Consider the following 8,827-nt stretch of genomic DNA (forward strand, 5'->3'; position numbering starts at 1 on the left):
GTAAGTGTGTTAGTGATGTAAAAGCACATCACACACACAGAAGAGATTTGCTTAGTCACTCACGGTTTTCATCCTCAAAGAGAGGAACATGACGTAGTTTTGCAGCAGAGCCCTCTCCCATGACCTTATGAACTCTGATGAGACCTTATAAACTGTGGTGAGGAGACACTCAGTCCACAGCATACAGGGAGTCCAGCAAGTGAGGAAAAACAATGGGTAACATCTCTGTGTGTGTTTTCCTGGCTCTTCAGTGCTGCCCAAGAAACTAGAATAGCATGGGGATATCTCAGCAAATCCTGTGCCAGCATCTTCTCTTCCCTGACAAAAGCATGGAATACAGAAGAATTGCAGGGGAGCACTTTGGCCACAACAACCCCATGCAGGGCTACAGGCTGGGCACAGAGTGGCTGGAGAGCAGCCAGGCAGAAAGGGACCTTGGGGTACTAATTGACAGGAAGCTCAGCATGAGCCAACAGTGTGCCCAGGTGGCCAAGAAGGCCAATGGGATCCTGTCCGGTATCAAAAATAGCGTGGCCAGCAGGACCAGGGCAGTGATCCTTCCCCTGTACTCTGCATTGGTGAGGCCACACCTTGAGTATTGTGTTCAGTTCTGGGCCCCTCAGTTCAGAAAGGATATTGAGGTGCTGGAGCGGGTCCAGAGAAGAGCAACAAGGCTGGTGAAGGGACTGGAGCACAAGCCCTATGGGGAGAGGCTGAGGGAGCTGGGGTTGTTTAGTCTGGAGAAAAGGAGGCTCAGAGGTGACCTCATCACTGTCTAGAACTACCTGAAGGGAAGTTATAGCCAGGTGGGGGTTGGTCTCTTCTCCCAGGCACTCAGCAATAGGACAAGGGGGCACGGGCTTAAGCTCTGCCAGGGGAAATTTAACTTGGAGATCAGAAAAAAATTCTTTCCAGAGAGAGTAATCAGGCATTGGAATGGGCTGCCCAGAGAAGGGGTGGATTCCCCATCTCTGGAGGTTTTTAAACTGAGATTGGCTGTGGCACCGAGTGCCATGATCTGGTAAAGGGACTGGAGTTGGACCAAAGCTTGGACTTGATGATCTCGGAGGTCTTTTCCAACGCCATCGATTCTACGATTCTATGTCTCCTTACATTAATGCTGGTTTTTTTGAAGGGGCAGCTGCAGACCTAAGCACTATAATGTCAAAGACAACACCTATTAATGGTCTGCAGGTAAGGAGAAGTAGAACCAAAGATCAGCACAATTTCTAAGTAATGAGATTGTGTTTAGAAGGTTCAGCCTTACTCAGCTCATTTGCTAAAACCAATTTTTCAAAATAAAAAAAATTAATAGACCCCAAACACACAGACTTTTCCGAGGGATTATGTGATATACACAATATTTGCCTTAATGGAGGGCTACAAACACCCAACAGTCCTGCACTCACCCTGCAAGGTTCAATTGGGTGCCTTACCTCTCTCAGCAAATAAGTCATATATTGCAGACAGCTCCTCTTGCAGCCAAAAGCAACATACAGTGAATGACCACCATGAAGTAGTAATCCGAAATAAGTTTTACTTATTTGAAGAAGAGGAAGAGAGCTGTCTGACTGCCAGTGAACTGCAGACAGTGAGAGTACACAATTAAAGGCACACTTACAGAGGGAAAGCTGATACAGCTGTGCCTCCCTGCTGACATATGGAAACAGGCAAAACAAAGAGCTGAATGCTCAGGACACTACAGCTGCTGGAAGTGAACTCTTCCCACACAATTTTAATCTCTCCCTATTCAGCAATCTCCAGTGCCCTTATTTAAAAAATCCTATGCCATTTCCTTTCCACACTTAAAAGCAAGCAAACTGTATTTTTGCATGTATAAATTTGTACAAGTGCCTTTGTGCTAGATTGACACAAGGTCTTTAACAAAGATCATCCAATCTGATAGCTGTCACAGAACTGTTCCCAAAATCCAGTAATGCAGCTGTACTTTCTTCCATCTTAATTATTGTCTCTTCCAACAGGAAACACAAGGCACAAACATTACTGAGATATCAGAAGGGGTTTTTTAAGCTCATGCTGTAAAATAATTTAAAGGTGTTGTTTCACAATTGATAAAGTTGCTCAAGGAACACATTGCTGTCAAAATGGGATTCCACCCCTTACTGTCATCACCTTCCTTGCAGCAGTTCTAGGAATGACATGACTGCAGAGGGAGGTGGAGCAGCCTGATGGGCACCACGAAAATTTAACAGATGGAAAAAACCAACCTCCTCTTACTTCTCCTAAAAATGCAGCTTTTTGAAAAGTGACAGGAAGTGTGGAGGGACTTACTAAACGTAAATTGGGTGAAGGTTTTGGAACTACCTCTATCAGTCATTTCTAAAATGGACAATATGGACTACAATACATGGAGGATGGGGGGATGCAATTTAAAAATATTTCTACAATATGTGGCAGCAAAACCAGTTAAAATAGGAAAATGCTGTCCCTTCTTCCCAACCCCTATACCCAGGTTGCAACCACCCATCTTGATCTGCCACTGTAGGGATTGTAACACCTTGCTGCGAATTCGTTAACAAAATCAATTCATTCTCAAAAATGATCCTTCACTTCAAGTGAAAGAAACTTATACTACCAAACAACACCTCATGTAACTTGTTCATCAAAAACTTGACAGAAACCAATTCTGCACACCTAACTAAGATAAAGAGCAGTATTTGGTGGACTTTTTTTTAATGTATATTAAATGTATGTGTGTAGCAGCATTTAATCTTAATAAAGATTTTTTTTCATATCAGTCTGCATGTAATCTACATTGGTTGGTATTACTTTCTATCAAATAGTATATGATTCACTTCTGTGAGAGGAATGCCAAATTCATGCACTGGAATCACTTGAGTCACATTTCTTAGGAAAAACGGGGGGGGGGAGGGTGTTTCTTTAAAAAAAGGGTTGCAAAGCTTTGGGTCCACAGTTCATTTAGTGAAAGGATGTCACACATATTTTCAACACAGCTTCTTTGGTTCCACTCCTTCAAGAATTTTACAGGGAGAAAAAGTAGTAACAAAGTCAAAGGCGGGTGCTCACGAAAGAACTCTATTAATCTCCACTCTCTGTAAAAAAGAAGGAGGGGATTTTGGTGCAGCACAACTGAGAACACAGAAAGTGTCAGGCTCTGCTCTGTGGTTAAGACCATCCAAAGTAGCCCAGACACAGCAAGTGTTGTGCCGATACCACCACTGTGCTCATAATAAAGAAGCAGTTGCACAAACACTTTAAACTTGGAGAAATGACACCAACAATCAAATTAGAAAGTGATACATTTATCTCCAGATGCTCATTTTGCACCCAGGCCACCCCAATTCCCTGAGAGAAGCAGAAATATCAAGTGGCTGCACAGCAAATTAGATGGAAAAAGTTATTCAGATAAAATTAGCTGAACCAAATAAGTAACTTTTTTTTGATAAACCCAAACCAATTGCCTGAGCAATGGCACAAATGAACAGTGAGGGGCTGAGAAGCACAAGGACATACAAACTGTCCCTTTCTTCAGCAGTGCCAATTTTAAATGTTCACAGGCCTGTGGCTTTCCTGATCCATCATAATGCTTTATAACAAACCCAAATGCAGTAAGTACTATTAGGACAGTAGGACTTCCCATTCTTACTCCTCCTATTCTTCACACCTTACTGCCAGTTCCACACCTTTATAAAATTAGGCTGAACCAAGTGCTGATGCAGCACACTGAACTGGAGCAGGGAAAACAGTCAACTCAAAAATTACAGTTTTCCTCAACTAAAGAGCAACAAGGCTGGTGAAGGGACTGGAGCACAAGTCCTGTGGGGAGAGGCTGAGGGAGCTGGGGATGTTTAGCCTGGAGAAGAGGAGGCTCAGAGGTGACCTCATCACTGTCTAGAACTACCTGAAGGGAAGTTATAGCCAGGTGGGGGTTGGTCTCTTCTCCCAGGCACGCAGCAATAGGACAAGGGGGCACGGGCTCAAGCTCTGCCAGGGGAAATATAAGTTGGATATCAGAAAAAAATTCTTTCCAGAGAGAGTAATCAGGCATTGGAATGGGCTGCCCAGAGAGATGGTGGATTCCCCATCCCTGGATGTTTTTAAACTGAGATTGGCTGTGGCACTGAGTGCCATGATCTGGTAAAGGGACTGGAGTTGGACCAAGGCTTGGACTCAATCTCAGAGGTCTCTTCCAACCCAATAAATTCTATGATTCTATGAAATTATTTTTCCCACAGAAAGCTGTGACTGAGGACTGTTTAGTCTAGAATATTCTTATTAAGAGCCCTATTGTTGAGCCTTTTCACTGCAACATGTATTTATCATGTTTTAGAAGGTTTTAGTCAAATTCCTCTTTGTGTATTTGACACCTTAGAGGTTCCAGGTTTATTTAAATGTGGTTATTTCATCTACACACAATAATGACTTCAGGTTGCTGCCATGTGCCTCCTTTGACTGACTTTTATCAGTTCAAGTTCAATTCTACACCAGGTACTGCCTCCCTGGCCTTGGCACAGCTGCTCCCAAGATCAGCACTAACCCATCAGCCTTCTATCAGCTTCCTCCACACTTGGATTCAAAAACTAAAAGGCAAACCAAAAGGAAGTTGTGGAGGTCTCCACAGAGCATCTCTTAAGAGTGGGAACACCACAAATGCATTCAATATTGCAGATTGCTTAGAGATTTTTTTCTACCACATCTTCATTTAATGAAAATACTTTGTGCTCATACTTTAATCTTCATGGAAACCCACAAACAGAGCCCATCAAAAGGGTTGGAATACTTTACAACCATTAGCTCTACTTCAGAAAATACCAGTGAAAATTTATTTCAGATAAATATATTGCCGTGTTCACATGGAAAAATGATGATAAAAAGATTTTTAGGCATCCATTTAGTTTGGATTCCTTTCATCATATACATCTACTGCCTGTTTCCAGAGATCTCAGACCCTTTCATGTGCAATAGTAATCACAAGCTTTCAGGTCCTGTTAATTCATCCAAGCCACCCAAAATTAGAGAGTAGAGCTTTAGGTCTTGATCAGTGTGGTGGGGCTGTGGCACAGCAAAGACACCACATGCTGCTCAGCTTGGTCCAACATTACCTAACATCCAAACCAGTCCTTGCTTTCTGTCCTCACACAACTGTCTGGAATCAAGGCTGGCAAGGAATTCTGAGACTGTAAGACAGAAATATAACTAAAAATGAAAACGTTTCTACTACTAAAACAGTATATAAAGACGAAATCCATTACATTACCAGTTTCCAAACGCAGTCCTTGAAGAATATGCCAGCCAGTGGATGGTTAAGAGTTTCAGCATATTGGGCCAGATTCCAAAACCCTCAAGCCAGTTAGTAATTAACAGACATCTAGGTCCTCCACATGAAAGAAGTCTATTGTTACAACAGTGACACAAATTTTTCCTTTCCTTTTCATAGCCAGTCTCTGCCTGTGTTTTAAGATTCCCTTAGGACTATAAAAGCCTATGATTTTAGAAGCTCCACTTTTCAAATAGACAATTTGTTAGACTTGTAGTTTCCAAGAATGCAAGCATGCTTACATCACAGGTAGAACAAAATCATTTTACAAGCTTCTCAGAGATACATAATCTCCCCTTTCTTTCACTTGATGCTTGGAAAAAATAATATCCAAATAACCTTCTAACATATCTGCAATAGCCAAAGAATTATAAAACATACTGAGGGCCTGTAAATAGCCTAAGATCAGTCCAATTAATGAGAAACATACCTATGAGGAATATTAGCCTGTATCTTCATAATGATGTGTTACAGCAAAATTTCTAACATAAACAAAGGTTGCCTAACTAAAGACATTTTGTTGGCAATGAATTTATAAAGTAGCGGAGATCTGTGATCTGTATAGAAATGCCTGTTCTCTGTCCTGTTATCTTACTCAAGACACATGGGTGAAAAACAAGAGGCTACATGTAAACCATACTTTAACTAATCAATGTAATAAAAGAGAACATTATGTTAAAGTTGCACCTGAAAGAATGAAGTGCAGACACTTATCTATAAAGGAGCAAGTTAAATCACCAAGAAGGACAATGGAGAAAGAGAAGGAGCTGGTAGACTCAACTGATGAATCATAGAATCATAGAATTAAATGGGTTGGAAAAGACCTCTGAGATCATCAAGTCCAACCCTTGGTCCAACTCCAGTCCATTTACCAGATCATGGCACTCAGTGCCACGTCCAATCTCAGTTTAAAAACCTCCAGAGATGGGGAATCCACCACCTCTCTGGGCAGCCCATTCCAATGCCTGATTACTCTCTCTGGAAAGAATTTTTTTCTGATCTCCAAGTTAAATTTCCCCTGGCAGAACTTGAGCCCGTGCCCTCTTGTCCTATTGCTGAGTGCCTGGGAGAAGAGACCAGCCCCCACCTGGCTAGAACTTCCCTTCAGGTAGTTGTAGAAAGTGATGAGGTCACCTCTGAGCCTCCTCTTCTCCAGGCTTAACAACCCCAGCCCCCTCAGCCTTTGCCCATAGAGTCTATAAAACAAAGAGCCAAGTCTGTCAGAAAAGCACAAAAAGCAGTATGAGAGTTAAAAAAACATTTTCCAAATGCCCATGGCTTTCCAAAGTCTATGGTTTTGACTGCTTTACTATTTTCTGCAGTCTGACTGGTGTCTCTACCTCACCCAAGTCTATCTACTCATACGAGGAAACACCCAGATCCCCACTGCATTCAAGATGACAAAAACATCCCTGGAGAACTAGATGAGACAGTTCCTTTTGGACCAGCTTCACCTCCTCCCACTCAAAGGAGCTGTTTGTGGTTTGCCTGTCTATGAAATTGTCCCTCTGAAGTCTCTGCATACATCCAGAACTATTCCCACAAAGCATAATTCAGCAAATCATTCAACAGCACCATGTTCACCAGGGCAGTCAGTCAGTCCTTTCGCTGTCACCCCAACGGAGGTGCCGGCAAAGGTGTAAGCCCCTGGCACTGCTGCTCTCACCTCTGGGTGCAGGTGGTCAGTGCAGGTCCGGAATGCCGAGGCCGGGAAGCTCACGCTGCTGCTGGAGGAGCACTGCAGGCAGGGCAGGGTGCTGGGGTGTCACATCAGCATCGCTTGTGAGCTTCTGCCACCTAACAAGTTTGGGAAGAACTGAGCTTACTGCCTCACTGGCACAATTTGCTGCTGTGCTGCAGAAAGCCTCTATTTCAGTTCCAAAGTAAAAGCAAAACGAAGGAAATTCAGGTATGTTTCAAAACTGTTTCGTTAATTTTGTCTTCTATTATTGATTTTGTTTCAAGAAAGAGTAGTTCCCAAATTTTTTTCTTCAAATAGCTAGAACAATACATAACTACTTTCTAATATATTCTAATATATAGAAGAGGAGGCTCAGAGGTGACCTCGTCACTGTCTACAACTACCTGAAGGGAAGTTCTAGCCAGGTGGGGGTTGGTCTCTTCTCCCAGGCACTCAGCAATAGGACAAGGGGGCACGGGCTCAAGCTCTGCCAGGGGAAATTTAACTTGGAGATCAGAAAAAAATTCTTTCCAGAGAGAGTAATCAGGCATTGGAATGGGCTGCCCAGAGAGGTGGTGGATTCACCATCCCTGGAGGTTTTTAAACTGAGATTGGACGTGGCACTGAGTGCCATGATCTGGTAAATGGACTGGAGTTGGATCAAGGGTTGGACTTGATGATCTTGGAGGTCTTTTCCAACCTAATCTATTCTATGATTCTGGGATAATTTCTTTTTTGCCTAAGGCAGGCAGTCATGTTCTTTCAGCTTCTTCCATCACTAGTGTCCATCTATTCTGTATTTGGTATGTTCCTCATGTACAATTTGTAAAGCTGCAAGTGTTTCCGAACACTCGGTATCCACAAGCACATATATTAATAATTTAGCAAAATGAAATTAAATCTGCAAGCATCATCTCATAATGCAGAATATTCCAAGAAGAGCTTGTGCTTAATTTTAAGAATAAATAATTACAAGGGAGAAACCCCCTTTTTAGAACATAAACTACTATTTTTATTGAGAGATTTGTCAGCACATCACTAACACTGACCCACCCCGTTCCCAGCAATGTTATGGTGAGCTGTCCCGTCCCTTTCTGTGGGGCTGGGCAGTTCCCCTGGGCTGAGCTCTGACACAGGCACAGGTGGAGGAATGCCCGTATAAACATTTAAAAGGTTCTACACAAGTCCCAAGCTGGACCTCAAACTCTTGTGAAAGATCCTAGGTCAGACGAGAGCTTCAAGTCAAGCAAACACAGCGTTCCCCGCACAGAAAAATTACATTTCTATCCCATTCTCCTCCCATAAATATTTCAGTAATATCCACGAGATTTGAAATCCTTTGACAATTATCTGAGCATGTTATGTTCATCTCTACAGTTTAAAGCAAAAACAAGAAGCGAAAAAACCGGTGACAGCGAGTTATTTTTTTGCCCCTCTGAAAAACCCCTTTACACAGCCAGAACGCCAACACTCGCTAAGCGAACGCTGCTTAAAATTTTCGAGGTCGACATAAACCTTTATTTTCACAATTTGAATCGAAAAAGGTAGCGGTAACTCAGCACTTCACGGGGCAGCGCCACAGCCACCAGTTAAGTTACGCAACTCGTCCACTCGTTATCAAACGTTTTAATTGCTGCCACACTCGCGAAGACAACACCGCCCGACGCGCCCCGGCCTCCCCACTCGCCCGCCCCGGCCCCGCCGCTCCCCAGCCCCAAGATGGCAGCGGCGGCGGTGCCCCCTGCGCGCCCCGGGCCGGGCCCGGCCCGCCCCCCGGCCCGCCCCCTCCAAGATGGCGGACGCACCTGCCTGGCCTCGGCGCTGCCCCCCCGCCCGCCTCCACCGCC

The 8,827-nt window shown here is 43.6% G+C and overlaps 1 protein-coding gene across 4 annotated transcripts in view; it reads right to left on the reverse strand.

Annotated features, from left to right (window-relative positions):
- The window catches only part of CAB39L (calcium binding protein 39 like), a 67,001-nt gene extending 58,181 nt beyond the window's left edge, over positions 1-8,820 (reverse strand). For 2 of the 4 annotated variants that reach the window (XM_071570873.1, XM_071570837.1), the window contains exons 1-2: positions 8,786-8,820; positions 6,966-7,096 (exon numbers count right to left, since the gene is read on the reverse strand). The gene's annotated coding sequence lies outside the window, so the exon portion shown is untranslated. Of the gene's footprint in view, positions 1-3,665; positions 3,720-6,965; positions 7,097-8,785 lie in introns of those variants that run through there. The other 2 variants (XM_071570881.1, XM_071570846.1) reach the window with 2 other exon arrangements.
- Between the last annotated feature and the right edge of the window lie 7 nt (positions 8,821-8,827).

Source organism: Pithys albifrons, chromosome 1 (assembly GCF_047495875.1).
Source record: "Pithys albifrons albifrons isolate INPA30051 chromosome 1, PitAlb_v1, whole genome shotgun sequence".
NCBI lineage: Eukaryota > Metazoa > Chordata > Aves > Passeriformes > Thamnophilidae > Pithys > Pithys albifrons.